The sequence below is a fragment of the Gnatocerus cornutus genome, chromosome 1 (assembly GCF_029298725.1).
Source record: "Gnatocerus cornutus isolate USDA-ARS CGAHR chromosome 1, icGnaCorn1.1, whole genome shotgun sequence".
NCBI lineage: Eukaryota > Metazoa > Arthropoda > Insecta > Coleoptera > Tenebrionidae > Gnatocerus > Gnatocerus cornutus.
The window spans coordinates 420,394-436,138 of NC_142233.1; positions in this window are offsets into that span (position 1 = coordinate 420,394).

Genomic DNA, 15,745 nt, shown 5'->3' on the forward strand with positions numbered 1-15,745 from the left:
ATTTCTCGCCGATTTTCGTTGTTTTCTGGCTTGAATTCGCAAAGAAGAGCACGAAATCTACAAAATCATCACTTTTTACCAAGATTCTACGGCTGAATTGTAACAAAACAGCAGAATTCTGCACGAAATCATCAAAATTCTTACAGAAAACCGCATATTTCGATGCAAAACGACGATTTCTCGCCGATTTTCGATGTTTTCTGGCTTGAATTCGCAAAAAAGAGCACGAAATCTACAAAATCATGACTTTTTACCAAGATTCAACGGCTGAATTGCATGATAACAGCAGAATTCTGCACAAAATCGTCAAAATTCTTACAGAAAACCGCATATTTCGATGCAAAACGACGATTTCTCGCCGATTTTCGTTGTTTTCTGGCTTGAATTCGCAAAGAAGAGCACGAAATCTACAAAATCATGACTTTTTACCAAGATTCAACGGCTGAATTGCAAGAAAACAGCAGAATTCTGCACGAAATCATCAAAATTCTCACAGAAAACCGCATATTTCGATGCAAAACGATTATTTCTCGCCGATTTTCGTTGTTTTCTGGCTTGAATTCGCAAAGAAGAGCACGAAATCTACAAAATCATGACTTTTTACCAAGATTCAACAACTGAATTGCAAGAAAACAGCAGAATTCTGCACGAAATCATCAAAATTCTTAGAGAAAACTGCATATTTCGATGCAAAACAACGATTTCTCGCTGATTTTCGTTGTTTTCTATCTTGAATTCGCCAAGAAGAGCTCGAAATCTACAAAATCATGACTTTTTACCTAGATTCAACGGCTGAATTGCAAGAAAACAGCAGAATTCTGCACGAAATCATCAAAATTCTTACAGAAAACCGCATATTTCGATGCAAAACAACGATTTCTCGCCGATTTTCGTTGTTTTCTATCTTGAATTCGCCAAGAAGAGCACGAAATCTCTAAAATCATGACTTTTTACCTAGATCCAACGGCTGAATTGCACGAAAACAGCAGAATTCTGCACGAAATCATCAAAATTCTTACAGAAAACCGCATATTTCGATGCAAAACGACGATTTCTCGGCGATTTTCGTTGTTTTCTCTCATGAATTTGCAAAGAAGAGCACGACATCTACAAAATCATGACTTTTTACCAAGATTCAACTGCTGAATTGCAAGAAAACAGCAGAATTCTGCACGAAATCATCAAAATTCTTAGAGAAAAGCCCATATTTCGATGCAAAACGACGATTTCTCGCTGATTTTCGTTGTTTTCTATCTTGAATTCGCCAAGAAGAGCACGAAATCTACAAAATCATGACTTTTTACCTAGATTCAACGGCTGAATTGCAAGAAAACAGCAGAATTCTGCACGAAATCATCAAAATTCTTACAGAAAACCGCTTATTTCGATGCAAAACAACGATTTCTCGCCGATTTTCGTTGTTTTCTATCTTGAATTCGCAAAGAAGAGCACGAAATCTACAAAATCATGACTTTTTACCAAGATTCAACGGCTGAATTGCAAGTAAACAGCAGAATTCTGCACGAGATCGGCAAAATTCTTAGAGAAAACCGCATATTTCGATGCAAAACGACGATTTCTCGCCGATTTTCGTTGTTTTCTGGCTTGAATTCGCAAAGAAGAGCACGAAATCTACAAAATCATCACTTTTTACCAAGATTCAACGGCTGAATTGCAAGAAAACAGCAGAATTCTGCACGAAATCATCAAAATTCTTAGAGAAAACCGCATATTTCGATGCATAACGACGATTTCTCGCCGGTTTTCGTTGTTTTCTGGCTTGAATTCGCAAAGAAGAGCACGAAATCTACAAAATCATGACTTTTTACCAAGATTCAACGGCTGAATTGCAAGAAAACAGCAGAATTCTGCACGAAATTATCAAAATTCTTACAGAAAACCGCATATTTCGATGCAAAACGACGATTTCTCGCCGATTTTCGTTGTTTTCTGGCTTGAATTCGCAAAGAAGAGCACGAAATCTACAAAATCATGACTTTTTACCAAGATTCAACGGCTGAATTGCAAGTAAACAGCAGAATTCTGCACGAGATCGTCAAAATTCTTAGAGAAAACCGCATATTTCGATGCAAAACGACGATTTCTCGCCGATTTTCGTTGTTTTCTGGCTTGAATTCGCAAAGAAGAGCACGAAATCTACAAAATCATCACTTTTTACCAAGATTCAACGGCTGAATTGCAAGAAAACAGCAGAATTCTGCACGAAATCATCAAAATTCTTAGAGAAAACCGCATATTTCGATGCATAACGACGATTTCTCGCCGGTTTTCGTTGTTTTCTGGCTTGAATTCGCAAAGAAGAGCACGAAATCTACAAAATCATGACTTTTTACCAAGATTCAACGGCTGAATTGCAAGAAAACAGCAGAATTCTGCACGAAGTCATCAAAATTCTTACAGAAAACCGCATATTTCGATGCAAAACGACGATTTCTCGCCGATTTTCGTTGTTTTCTGGCTTGAATTCGCAAAGAAGAGCACGAAATCTACAAAATCATGACTTTTTACCAAGATTCAACGGCTGAATTGCAAGAAAACAGCAGAATTCTGCACAAAATCATCAAAATTCTTACAGAAAACCGCGTATTTCGATGCAAAACGACGATTTCTCGCCGATTTTCGTTGTTTTCTGGCTTGAATTCGCAAAGAAGAGCACGAAATCTACGAAATCATCACTTTTTACCAAGATTATACGGCTGAATTGGAAGAAAACAGCAGAATTCTGCACGAAATCATCAAAATTCTTACAGAAAACCGCATATTTCGATGCAAAACAACGATTTCTCGCCGATTTTCGTTGTTTTCTGGCTTGAATTCGCAAAGAAGAGCACGAAATCTACAAAATCATCACTTTTTACCAAGATTCTACGGCTGAATTGCCAGAAAACAGCAGAATTCTGCACGAAATCATCAAAATTCTTACAGAAAACCGCATATTTCGATGCAAAACGACGATTTCTCGGCGATTTTCGTTGTTTTCTGGCATGAATTTGCAAAGAAGAGCACGACATCTACAAAATCATGACTTTTTACCAAGATTCAACTGCTGAATTGCAAGAAAACAGCAGAATTCTGCACGAAATCATCAAAATTCTTAGAGAAAACCGCATATTTCGATGCAAAACGACGATTTCTCGCTGATTTTCGTTGTTTTCTATCTTGAATTCGCCAAGAAGAGCACGAAATCTACAATATCATGACTTTTTACCTAGATTCAACGGCTGAATTGCAAGAAAAGAGCAGAATTCTGCACGAAATCATCAAAATTCTTACAGAAAACCTCATATTTCGATGCAAAACAACGATTTCTCGCCGATTTTCGTTGTTTTCTATCTTGAATTCGCAAAGAAGAGCACGAAATCTACAAAATCATGACTTTTTACCAAGATTCAACGGCTGAATTGCAAGTAAACAGCAGAATTCTGCACGAGATCGTCAAAATTCTTAGAGAAAACCGCATATTTCGATGCAAAACGACGATTTCTCGCCGATTTTCGTTGTTTTCTGGCTTGAATTCGCAAAGAAGAGCACGAAATCTACAAAATCATCACTTTTTACCAAGATTCAACGGCTGAATTGCAGGAAAACAGCAGAATTCTGCACGAAATCATCAAAATTCTTACAGAAAACCGCGTATTTCGATGCAAAACGACGATTTCTCGCCGATTTTCGTTGTTTTCTGGCTTGAATTCGCAAAGAAGAGCACGAAATCTACAAAATCATGACTTTTTACCAAGATTCAACGGCTGAATTGCAGGAAAACAGCAGAATTCTGCACGAAATCATCAAAATTCTTACAGAAAACCGCGTATTTCGATGCAAAACGACGATTTCTCGCCGATTTTCGTTGTTTTCTGGCTTGAATTCGCAAAGAAGAGCACGAAATCTACGAAATCATCACTTTTTACCAAGATTATACGGCTGAATTGGAAGAAAACAGCAGAATTCTGCACGAAATCATCAAAATTCTTACAGAAAACCGCATATTTCGATGCAAAACAACGATTTCTCGCCGATTTTCGTTGTTTTCTGGCTTGAATTCGCAAAGAAGAGCACGAAATCTACAAAATCATCACTTTTTACCAAGATTCTACGGCTGAATTGCCAGAAAACAGCAGAATTCTGCACGAAATCATCAAAATTCTTACAGAAAACCGCATATTTCGATGCAAAACGACGATTTCTCGCCGATTTTCGTTGTTTTCTGGCTTGAATTCGCAAAGAAGAGCACGAAATCTACAAAATCATGACTTTTTACCAAGATTCAACGGCTGAATTGCAAGAAAACAGCAGAATTCTGCACGAAATCATCAAAATTCTTAGAGAAAACTGCATATTTCGATGCAAAACAACGATTTCTCGCCGATTTTCGTTGTTTTCTATCTTGATCTCGCCAAGAAGAGCACGAAATCTACAAAATCATGACTTTTTGCCAAGATTCAACGGCTGAATTGCAAGAAAACAGCAGAATTCTGCACGAAATCGTCAAAATTCTTAGAGAAAACCGCATATTTTGATGCAAAACGACGATTTCTCGCCGATTTTCGTTGTTTTCTGGCTTGAATTCGCAAAGAAGAGCACGAAATCTACAAAATCATCACTTTTTACCAAGATTCAACGGCTGAATTGCAAGAAAACAGCAGAATTCTGCACGAAGTCATCAAAATTCTTACAGAAAACCGCATATTTCGATGCAAAACAACGATTTCTCGCCGATTTTCGTTGTTTTCTATCTTGAATTCGCCAAGAAGACCACGAAATCTATAAAATCATGACTTTTTACGTAGATTCAACGGCTGAATTGCACGAAAACAGCAGAATTCTGCACGAAATCATCAAAATTCTTACAGAAAATCGCATATTTCGATGCAAAACGACGATTTCTCGCCGATTTTCGTTGTTTTCTGGCTTGAATTTGCAAAGAAAAGCACAAAATCTACAAAATCATGACTTTTTACCAAGATTCAACGGCTGAATTGCAAGAAAACAGCAGAATTCTGCACGAAATCATCAAAATTCTTAGAGAAAACTGCATATTTCGATGCAAAACAACGATTTTTCGCCGATTTTCGTTGTTTTCTGGCTTGAATTCGCAAAGAAGAGCACGAAATCTACGAAATCATCACTTTTTACCAAGATTATACGGCTGAATTGGAAGAAAACAGCAGAATTCTGCACGAAATCATCAAAATTCTTACAGAAAACCGCATATTTCGATGCAAAACAACGATTTCTCGCCGATTTTCGTTGTTTTCTGGCTTGAATTCGCAAAGAAGAGCACGAAATCTACAAAATCATCACTTTTTACCAAGATTCTACGGCTGAATTGCCAGAAAACAGCAGAATTCTGCACGAAATCATCAAAATTCTTACAGAAAACCGCATATTTCGATGCAAAACGACGATTTCTCGCCGATTTTCGTTGTTTTCTGGCTTGAATTCGCAAAGAAGAGCACGAAATCTACAAAATCATGACTTTTTACCAAGATTCAACTGCTGAATTGCAAGAAAACAGCAGAATTCTGCACGAAATCATCAAAATTCTTAGAGAAAACTGCATATTTCGATGCAAAACAACGATTTCTCGCCGATTTTCGTTGTTTTCTATCTTGATCTCGCCAAGAAGAGCACGAAATCTACAAAATCATGACTTTTTACCAAGATTCAACGGCTGAATTGCAAGAAAACAGCAGAATTCTGCACGAAATCATCAAAATTCTTACAGAAAACCGCATATTTCGATGCAAAACAACGATTTCTCGCCGATTTTCGTTGTTTTCTATCTTGAATTCGCAAAGAAGAGCACGAAATCTACAAAATCATGACTTTTTACCAAGATTCAACGGCTGAATTGCAAGTACACAGCAGAATTCTGCACGAGATCGTCAAAATTCTTAGAGAAAACCGCATATTTCGATGCAAAACGACGATTTCTCGCCGATTTTCGTTGTTTTCTGGCTTGAATTCGCAAAGAAGAGCACGAAATCTACAAAATCATCACTTTTTACCAAGATTCAACGGCTGAATTGCAAGAAAACAGCAGAATTCTGCACGAAATCATCAAAATTCTTAGAGAAAACCGCATATTTCGATGCATAACGACGATTTCTCGCCGGTTTTCGTTGTTTTCTGGCTTGAATTCGCAAAGAAGAGCACGAAATCTACAAAATCATGACTTTTTACCAAGATTCAACGGCTGAATTGCAAGAAAACAGCAGAATTCTGCACGAAATCATCAAAATTCTTACAGAAAACCGCATATTTCGATGCAAAACGACGATTTCTCGCCGATTTTCGTTGTTTTCTGGCTTGAATTCGCAAAGAAGAGCACGAAATCTACAAAATCATGACTTTTTACCAAGATTCAACGGCTGAATTGCAAGAAAACAGCAGAATTCTGCACGAAATCATCAAAATTCTTACAGAAAACCGCGTATTTCGATGCAAAACGACGATTTCTCGCCGATTTTCGTTGTTTTCTGGCTTGAATTCGCAAAGAAGAGCACGAAATCTACGAAATCATCACTTTTTACCAAGATTATACGGCTGAATTGGAAGAAAACAGCAGAATTCTGCACGAAATCATCAAAATTCTTACAGAAAACCGCATATTTCGATGCAAAACAACGATTTCTCGCCGATTTTCGTTGTTTTCTGGCTTGAATTCGCAAAGAAGAGCACGAAATCTACAAAATCATCACTTTTTACCAAGATTCTACGGCTGAATTGCCAGAAAACAGCAGAATTCTGCACGAAATCATCAAAATTCTTACAGAAAACCGCATATTTCGATGCAAAACGACGATTTCTCGCCGATTTTCGTTGTTTTCTGGCTTGAATTCGCAAAGAAGAGCACGAAATCTACAAAATCATGACTTTTTACCAAGATTCAACTGCTGAATTGCAAGAAAACAGCAGAATTCTGCACGAAATCATCAAAATTCTTAGAGAAAACTGCATATTTCGATGCAAAACAACGATTTCTCGCCGATTTTCGTTGTTTTCTATCTTGATCTCGCCAAGAAGAGCACGAAATCTACAAAATCATGACTTTTTACCAAGATTCAACGGCTGAATTGCAAGAAAACAGCAGAATTCTGCACGAAATCGTCAAAATTCTTAGAGAAAACCGCTTATTTTGATGCAAAACGACGATTTCTCGCTGATTTTCGTTGTTTTCTGGCTTGAATTCGCAAAGAAGAGCACGAAATCTACAAAATCATCACTTTTTACCAAGATTCAACGGCTGAATTGCAAGAAAACAGCAGAATTCTGCACGAAGTCATCAAAATTCTTAGAGAAAACCGCATATTTCGATGCAAAACGACGATTTCTCGCCGATTTTTGTGGTTTTCTGGCTTGAATTCGCAAAAAAGAGCACGAAATCTACAAAATCATGACTTTTTACCAAGATTCAACGGCTGAATTGCAAGAAAACAGCAGAATTCAGCACGAAATCATCAAAATTCTTACAGAAAACCGCATATTTCGATGCAAAACGACGATTTCTCGCCGATTTTCGTTGTTTTCTGGCTTGATCTCGCCAAGAAGAGCACGAAATCTACAAAATCATGACTTTTTACCAAGATTCAACGGCTGAATTGCAAGAAAACAGCAGAATTCTGCACAAAATCATCAAAATTCTTACAGAAAACCGCATATTTCAATGCAAAACGACGATTTCTCGCCGATTTTCGTTGTTTTCTATCTTGAATTCGCCAAGAAGAGCACGAAATCTACAAAATCATGACTTTTTACCTAGATTCAACGGCTGAATTGCAAGAAAACAGCAGAATTCTGCACGAAATCATCAAAATTCTTACAGAAAACCGCATATTTCGATGCAAAACAACGATTTCTCGCCGATTTTCGTTGTTTTCTATCTTGAATTCGCCAAGAAGAGCACGAAATCTATAAAATCATGACTTTTTACCTAGATTCAACGGCTGAATTGCACGAAAACAGCAGAATTCTGCACGAAATCATCAAAATTCTTACAGAAAATCGCATATTTCGATGCAAAACGACGATTTCTCGCCGATTTTCGTTGTTTTCTGGCTTGAATTTGCATAGAAGAGCACAAAATCTACAAAATCATGACTTTTTACCAAGATTCAACGGCTGAATTGCAAGAAAACAGCAGAATTCTGCACGAAATCATCAAAATTCTTACAGAAAACCGCATATTTCGATGCAAAACGACGATTTCTCGGCGATTTTCGTTGTTTTCTGGCATGAATTTGCAAAGAAGAGCACGACATCTACAAAATCATGACTTTTTACCAAGATTCAACTGCTGAATTGCAAGAAAACAGCAGAATTCTGCACGAAATCATCAAAATTCTTAGAGAAAACCGCATATTTCGATGCAAAACGACGATTTCTCGCTGATTTTCGTTGTTTTCTATCTTGAATTCGCCAAGAAGAGCACGAAATCTACAAAATCATGACTTTTTACCTAGATTCAACGGCTGAATTGCAAGTAAACAGCAGAATTCTGCACGAGATCGTCAAAATTCTTAGAGAAAACCGCATATTTCGATGCAAAACGACGATTTCTCGCCGATTTTCGTTGTTTTCTGGCTTGAATTCGCAAAGAAGAGCACGAAATCTACAAAATCATCACTTTTTACCAAGATTCAACGGCTGAATTGCAAGAAAACAGCAGAATTCTGCACGAAATCATCAAAATTCTTAGAGAAAACCGCATATTTCGATGCAAAACGACGATTTCTCGCCGGTTTTCGTTGTTTTCTGGCTTGAATTCGCAAAGAAGAGCACGAAATCTACAAAATCATGACTTTTTACCAAGATTCAACGGCTGAATTGCAAGAAAACAGCAGAATTCTGCACAAAATCATCAAAATTCTTACAGAAAACCGCATATTTCGATGCAAAACGACGATTTCTCGCCGATTTTCGTTGTTTTCCGGCTTGAATTCGCAAAGAAGAGCACGAAATCTACAAAATCATGACTTTTTACCAAGATTCAACGGCTGAATTGCAAGAAAACAGCAGAATTCTGCACGAAATCATAAAAATTCTTACAGAAAACTGCGTATTTCGATGCAAAACGACGATTTCTCGCCGATTTTCGTTGTTTTCTGGCTTGAATTCGCAAAGAAGAGCACGAAATCTACAAAATCATCACTTTTTACCAAGATTCTACGGCTGAATTGGAAGAAAACAGCAGAATTCTGCACAAAACCATCAAAATTCTTACAGAAAACCGCATATTTCGATGCAAAACAACGATTTCTCGCCGATTTTCGTTGTTTTCTGGCTTGAATTCGCAAAGAAGAGCACGAAATCTACAAAATCATCACTTTTTACCAAGATTCTACGGCTGAATTGCCAGAAAACAGCAGAATTCTGCACGAAATCATCAAAATTCTTACAGAAAACCGCATATTTCGATGCAAAACGACGATTTCTCGCCGATTTTCGTTGTTTTCTGGCTTGAATTCGCAAAGAAGAGCACGAAATCTACAAAATCATAACTTTTTACCAAGATTCAACGGCTGAATTGCAAGAAAACAGCAGAATTCTGCACGAAATCATCAAAATTCTTAGAGAAAACTGCATATTTCGAAGCAAAACAACGATTTCTCGCCGATTTTCGTTGTTTTCTATCTTGAATTCGCCAAGAAGAGCACGAAATCTACAAAATCATGACTTTTTACCAAGATTCAACGGCTGAATTGCAAGAAAACAGCAGAATTCTGCACGAAATCGTCAAAATTCTTAGAGAAAACCGCATATTTCGATGCAAAACGACGATTTCTCGCCGATTTTCGTTGTTTTCTGGCTTGAATTCGCAAAGAAGAGCACGAAATCTACAAAATCATCACTTTTTACCAAGATTCAACGGCTGAATTGGAAGAAAACAGCAGAATTCTGCACGAAATCATCAAAATTCTTAGAGAAAACAGCATATTTCGATGCAAAACGACGATTTCTCGCCGATTTTTGTGGTTTTCTGGCTTGAATTCGCAAAAAAGAGCACGAAATCTACAAAATCATGACTTTTTACCAAGATTCAACGGCTGAATTGCAAGAAAACAGCAGAATTCTGCACGAAATCATCAAAATTCTCACAGAAAACCGCATATTTCGATGCAAAACGATTATTTCTCGCCGATTTTCGTTGTTTTCTGGCTTGAATTCGCAAAGAAGAGCACGAAATCTACAAAATCATGACTTTTTACCAAGATTCAACGGCTGAATTGCAAGATAACAGCAGAATTCTGCACGAAATCATCAAAATTCTTACAGAAAACCGCATATTTCGATGCAAAACGACGATTTCTCGCCGATTTTCGTTGTTTTCTGGCTTGAATTTGCAAAGAAGAGCACGAAATCTACAAAATCATCACTTTTTACCAAGATTCAACGGCTGAATTGCAAGAAAACAGCAGAATTCTACACGAAATCATCAAAATTCTTAGAGAAAACCGCATATTTCGATGCAAATCGACGATTTCTCGTTGATTTTCGTTGTTTTCTATCTTGAATTCGCAAAGAAGAGCACGAAATCTACAAAATCATGACTTTTTACCAAGATTCAACGGCTGAATTGCAAGAAAACAGCAGAATTCTGCACGAAATCATCAAAATTCTTACAGAAAACCGCATATTTCGATGCAAAACGATTATTTCTCGCCGATTTTCGTTGTTTTCTGGCTTGAATTCGCAAAGAAGAGCACGAAATCTACAAAATCATGACTTTTTACCAAGACTCAACGGCTGAATTGCAAGATAACAGCAGAATTCTGCACAAAATCATCAAAATTCTTACAGAAAACCGCATATTTCGATGCAAAACGACGATTTCTCGCCGATTTTCGTTGTTTTCTGGCTTGAATTCGCAAAGAAGAGCACGAAATCTACAAAATCATGACTTTTTACCAAGATTCAACGGCTGAATTGCAAGAAAACAGCAGAATTCTGCACGAAATCATCAAAATTCTCACAGAAAACCGCATATTTCGATGCAAAACGATTATTTCTCGCCGATTTTCGTTGTTTTCTGGCTTGAATTCGCAAAGAAGAGCACGAAATCTACAAAATCATGACTTTTTACCAAGATTCAACGGCTGAATTGCAAGATAACAGCAGAATTCTGCACGAAATCATCAAAATTCTTACAGAAAACCGCATATTTCGATGCAAAACGACGATTTCTCGCCGATTTTCGTTGTTTTCTGGCTTGAATTCGCAAAGAAAAGCACGAAATCTACAAAATCATGACTTTTTACCAAGATTCAACGGCTGAATTGCAAGAAAACAGCAGAATTCTGCACGAAATCATCAAAATTCTTACAGAAAACTGCATATTTCGATGCAAAACAACGATTTCTCGCCGATTTTCGTTGTTTTCTATCTTGAATTCGCCAAGAAGAGCACGAAATCTACAAAATCATGACTTTTTACCTAGATTCAACGGCTGAATTGCAAGAAAACAGCAGAATTCTGCACGAAATCATCAAAATTCTTACAGAAAACCGCATATTTCGATGCAAAACGATTATTTCTCGCCGATTTTCGTTGTTTTCTGGCTTGAATTCGCAAAGAAGAGCACGAAATCTACAAAATCATGACTTTTTACCAAGATTCAACGGCTGAATTGCAAGATAACAGCAGAATTCTGCACGAAATCATCAAAATTCTTACAGAAAACCGCATATTTCGATGCAAAACGACGATTTCTCGCCGATTTTCGTTGTTTTCTGGCTTGAATTCGCAAAGAAGAGCACAAAACCTACAAAATCATCACTTTTTACGAAGATTCTACGGCTGAATTGCAAGAAAACAGCAGAATTCTGCACGAAATCATCAAAATTCTTACAGAAAACCGCATATTTCGATGCAAAACGACGATTTCTCGCCGAGTTTCGTTGTTTTCTGGCTTGAATTCGCAAAGAAGAGCACGAAATCTACAAAATCATGACTTTTTACCAAGATTCAACGGCTGAATTGCAAGAAAACAGCAGAATTCTGCACGAAATCATCAAAATTCTTAGAGAAAACTGCATATTTCGATGCAAAACAACGATTTCTCGCCGATTTTCGTTGTTTTCTATCTTGAATTCGCCAAGAAGAGCACGAAATCTACAAAATCATGACTTTTTACCTAGATTCAACGGCTGAATTGCAAGAAAACAGCAGAATTCTGCACGAAATCATCAAAATTCTTACAGAAAACCGCATATTTCGATGCAAAACAACGATTTCTCGCCGATTTTCGTTGTTTTCTATCTTGAATTCGCCAAGAAGAGCACGAAATCTATAAAATCATGACTTTTTACCTAGATTCAACGGCTGAATTGCAAGAAAACAGCAGAATTCTGCACGAAATCATCAAAATTCTTACAGAAAATCGTATATTTCGATGCAAAACGACGATTTCTCGCCGATTTTCGTTGTTTTCTGGCTTGAATTTGCAAAGAAGAGCACAAAATCTACAAAATCATGACTTTTTACCAAGATTCAACGGCTGAATTGCAAGAAAACAGCAGAATTCTGCACGAAATCATCAAAATTCTTACAGAAAACCGCATATTTCGATGCAAAACGACGATTTCTCGCCGATTTTCGTTGTTTTCTAGCATGAATTTGCAAAGAAGAGCACGAAATCTACAAAATCATGACTTTTTACCAAGATTCAACGGCTGAATTGCAAGAAAACAGCAGAATTCTGCACGAAATCATCAAAATTCTTAGAGAAAACCGCATATTTCGATGCAAAACGACGTTTTCTCGCTGATTTTCGTTGTTTTTATCTTGAATTCGCAAAGAAGAGCACGAAATCTACAAAATCATGACTTTTTACCAAGATTCAACGGCTGAATTGCAAGAAAACAGCAGAATTCTGCACGAAATCAACAAAATTCTTACAGAAAACTGCATATTTCGATGCAAAACGACGATTTCTCGCCGATTTTCGTTGTTTTCTGGCATGAATTTGCAAAGAAGAGCACGAAATCTACAAAATCATGAATTTTTACCAAGATTCAACGGCTGAATTGCAAGAAAACAGCAGAATTCTGCACGAAATCATCAAATTTCTTAGAGAAAACCGCATATTTCGATGCAAAACGACGTTTTCTCGGTGATTTTCGTTGTTTTCTGTCTTGAATTCGCAAAGAAGAGCACGAAATCTACAAAATCATGACTTTTTACCAAGATTCAACGGCTGAATTGCAAGAAAACAGCAGAATTCTGCACGAAATCATCAAAATTCTTACAGAAAACCGCATATTTCGATGCAAAACGACAATTTCTCGGCGATTTTCGTTGTTTTCTGGCTTGAATTCGCAAAGAAGAGCACGAAATCTACAAAATCATCACTTTTTACCAAGATTCAACGGCTGAATTGAGAGAAAACAGCAGAATTCTGCACGAAATCATCAAAATTCTTAGAGAAAACCGCATATTTCGATGCAAAACGACGATTTCTCGCCAATTTTCGTTGTTTTCTATCTTGAATTCGCCAAGAAGAGCACGAAATCTACAAAATCATGACTTTTTACCTAGATTCGACGGCTGAATTGCAAGAAAACAGCAGAATTCTGCACGCAATCATCAAAATTCTTACAGAAAACCGCATATTTCGATGCAAAGCGACGATTTTTCGATGATTTTCGTTGTTTTCTGGCTTGAGTTCGCAAAGAAGAGCATGAAATCTACAAAATCATGACTTTTTACCAAGATTCAACGGCTGAATTGCAAGAAAACAGCAGAATTCTGCACGAAATCATCAAAATTCTTACAGAAAACCGCATATTTCGATGCAAAACGACGATTTCTCGCCGATTTTCGTTGTTTTCTAGCATGAATTTGCTAAGAAGAGCACGAAATCTACAAAATCGTGACTTTTTACCAAGATTCAACGGCTGAATTGCAAGAAAACAGCAGAATTCTGCACGAAATCATCAAAATTCTTACAGAAAACCGCATATTTCGATGCAAAACGACGATTTCTCGCCGATTTTCGTTGTTTTCTGGCTTGAATTTGCAAAGAAGAGCACGAAATCTACAAAATCATCACTTTTTACCAAGATTCAACGGCTGAATTGCAAGAAAACAGCAGAATTCTGCACGAAATCATCAAAATTCTTAGAGAAAACCGCATATTTCGATGCAAAACGACGATTTCTCGCCAATTTTCGTTGTTTTCTATCTTGAATTCGCCAAGAAGAGCACGAAATCTACAAAATCATGACTTTTTACCTAGATTCAACGGCTGAATTGCAAGAAAACAGCAGAATTCTGCACGAAATCATCAAAACTCTTACAGAAAACCGCATATTTCGATGCAAAGCGACGATTTTTCGCCGATTTTCGTTGTTTTCTGGCTTGAATTCGCAAAGAAGAGCACAAAATCTACAAAATCATGACTTTTTACCAAGATTCAACGGCTGAATTGCAAGAAAACAGCAGAATTCTGCACGAAATCGTCGAAATTCTTAGAGAAAACCGCATATTTCGATGCAAAACGACGATTTCTCGCCGATTTTCGTTGTTTTCTGGCTTGAATTCGCAAAGAAGAGCACGAAATCTACAAAATCATGACTTTTTACCTAGATTCAACGGCTGAATTGCAAGAAAACAGCAGAATTCTGCACGAAATCATCAAAATTCTTACAGAAAACCGCATATTTCGATGCAAAACAACGATTTTTCGCCGATTTTCGTTGTTTTCTATCTTGAATTCGCCAAGAAGAGCACGAAATCTATAAAATCATGACTTTTTACCTAGATTCAACGGCTGAATTGCAAGAAAACAGCAGAATTCTGCACGAAATCATCAAAATTCTTACAGAAAACCGCATATTTCGATGCAAAACGACGATTTCTCGCCGATTTTCGTTGTTTTCTAGCATAAATTTGCTAAGAAGAGGACGAAATCTACAAAATCATGACTTTTTTCCAAGATTCAACGGCTGAATGCAAGAAAACAGCAGAATTCTGCACGAAATCATCAAAATTCTTACAGAAAACCGCATATTTCGATGCAAAACGACGATTTCTCGCCGATTTTCGTTGTTTTCTGGCTTGAATTTGCAAAGAAGAGCACGAAATCTACAAAATCATCACTTTTTACCAAGATTCAACGGCTGAATTGCAAGAAAACAGCAGAATTCTGCACGAAATCATCAAAATTCTTACAGAAAACCGCATATTTCGATGCAAAGCGACGATTTTTCGCCGATTTTCGTTGTTTTCTGGCTTGAATTCGCAAAGAAGAGCACAAAATCTACAAAATCATGACTTTTTACCAAGATTCAACGGCTGAATTGCAAGAAAACAGCAGAATTCTGCACGAAATCGTCGAAATTCTTAGAGAAAACCGCATATTTCGATGCAAAACGACAATTTCTCGCCGATTTTCGTTGTTTTCTGGCTTGAATTCGCAAAGAAGAGCACGAAATCTACAAAATCATTACTTTTTACGAAGATTCAACGGCTGAATTGCAAGAAAACAGCAGAATTCTGCACGAAATCATCAAAATTCTTAGAGAAAACCGCATATTTCGATGCAAAACGACGATTTCTCGCTGATTTTCGTTGTTTTCTATCTTGAATTCGCAAAGAAGAGCACGGAATCTAAAAAATCATCACTTTTTACCAAGATTCTACGGCTGAATTGCAAGAAAACAGCAGAATTCTGCACGAAATCATCAAAATTCTTACAGAAAACCGCATATTTCGATGCAAAACG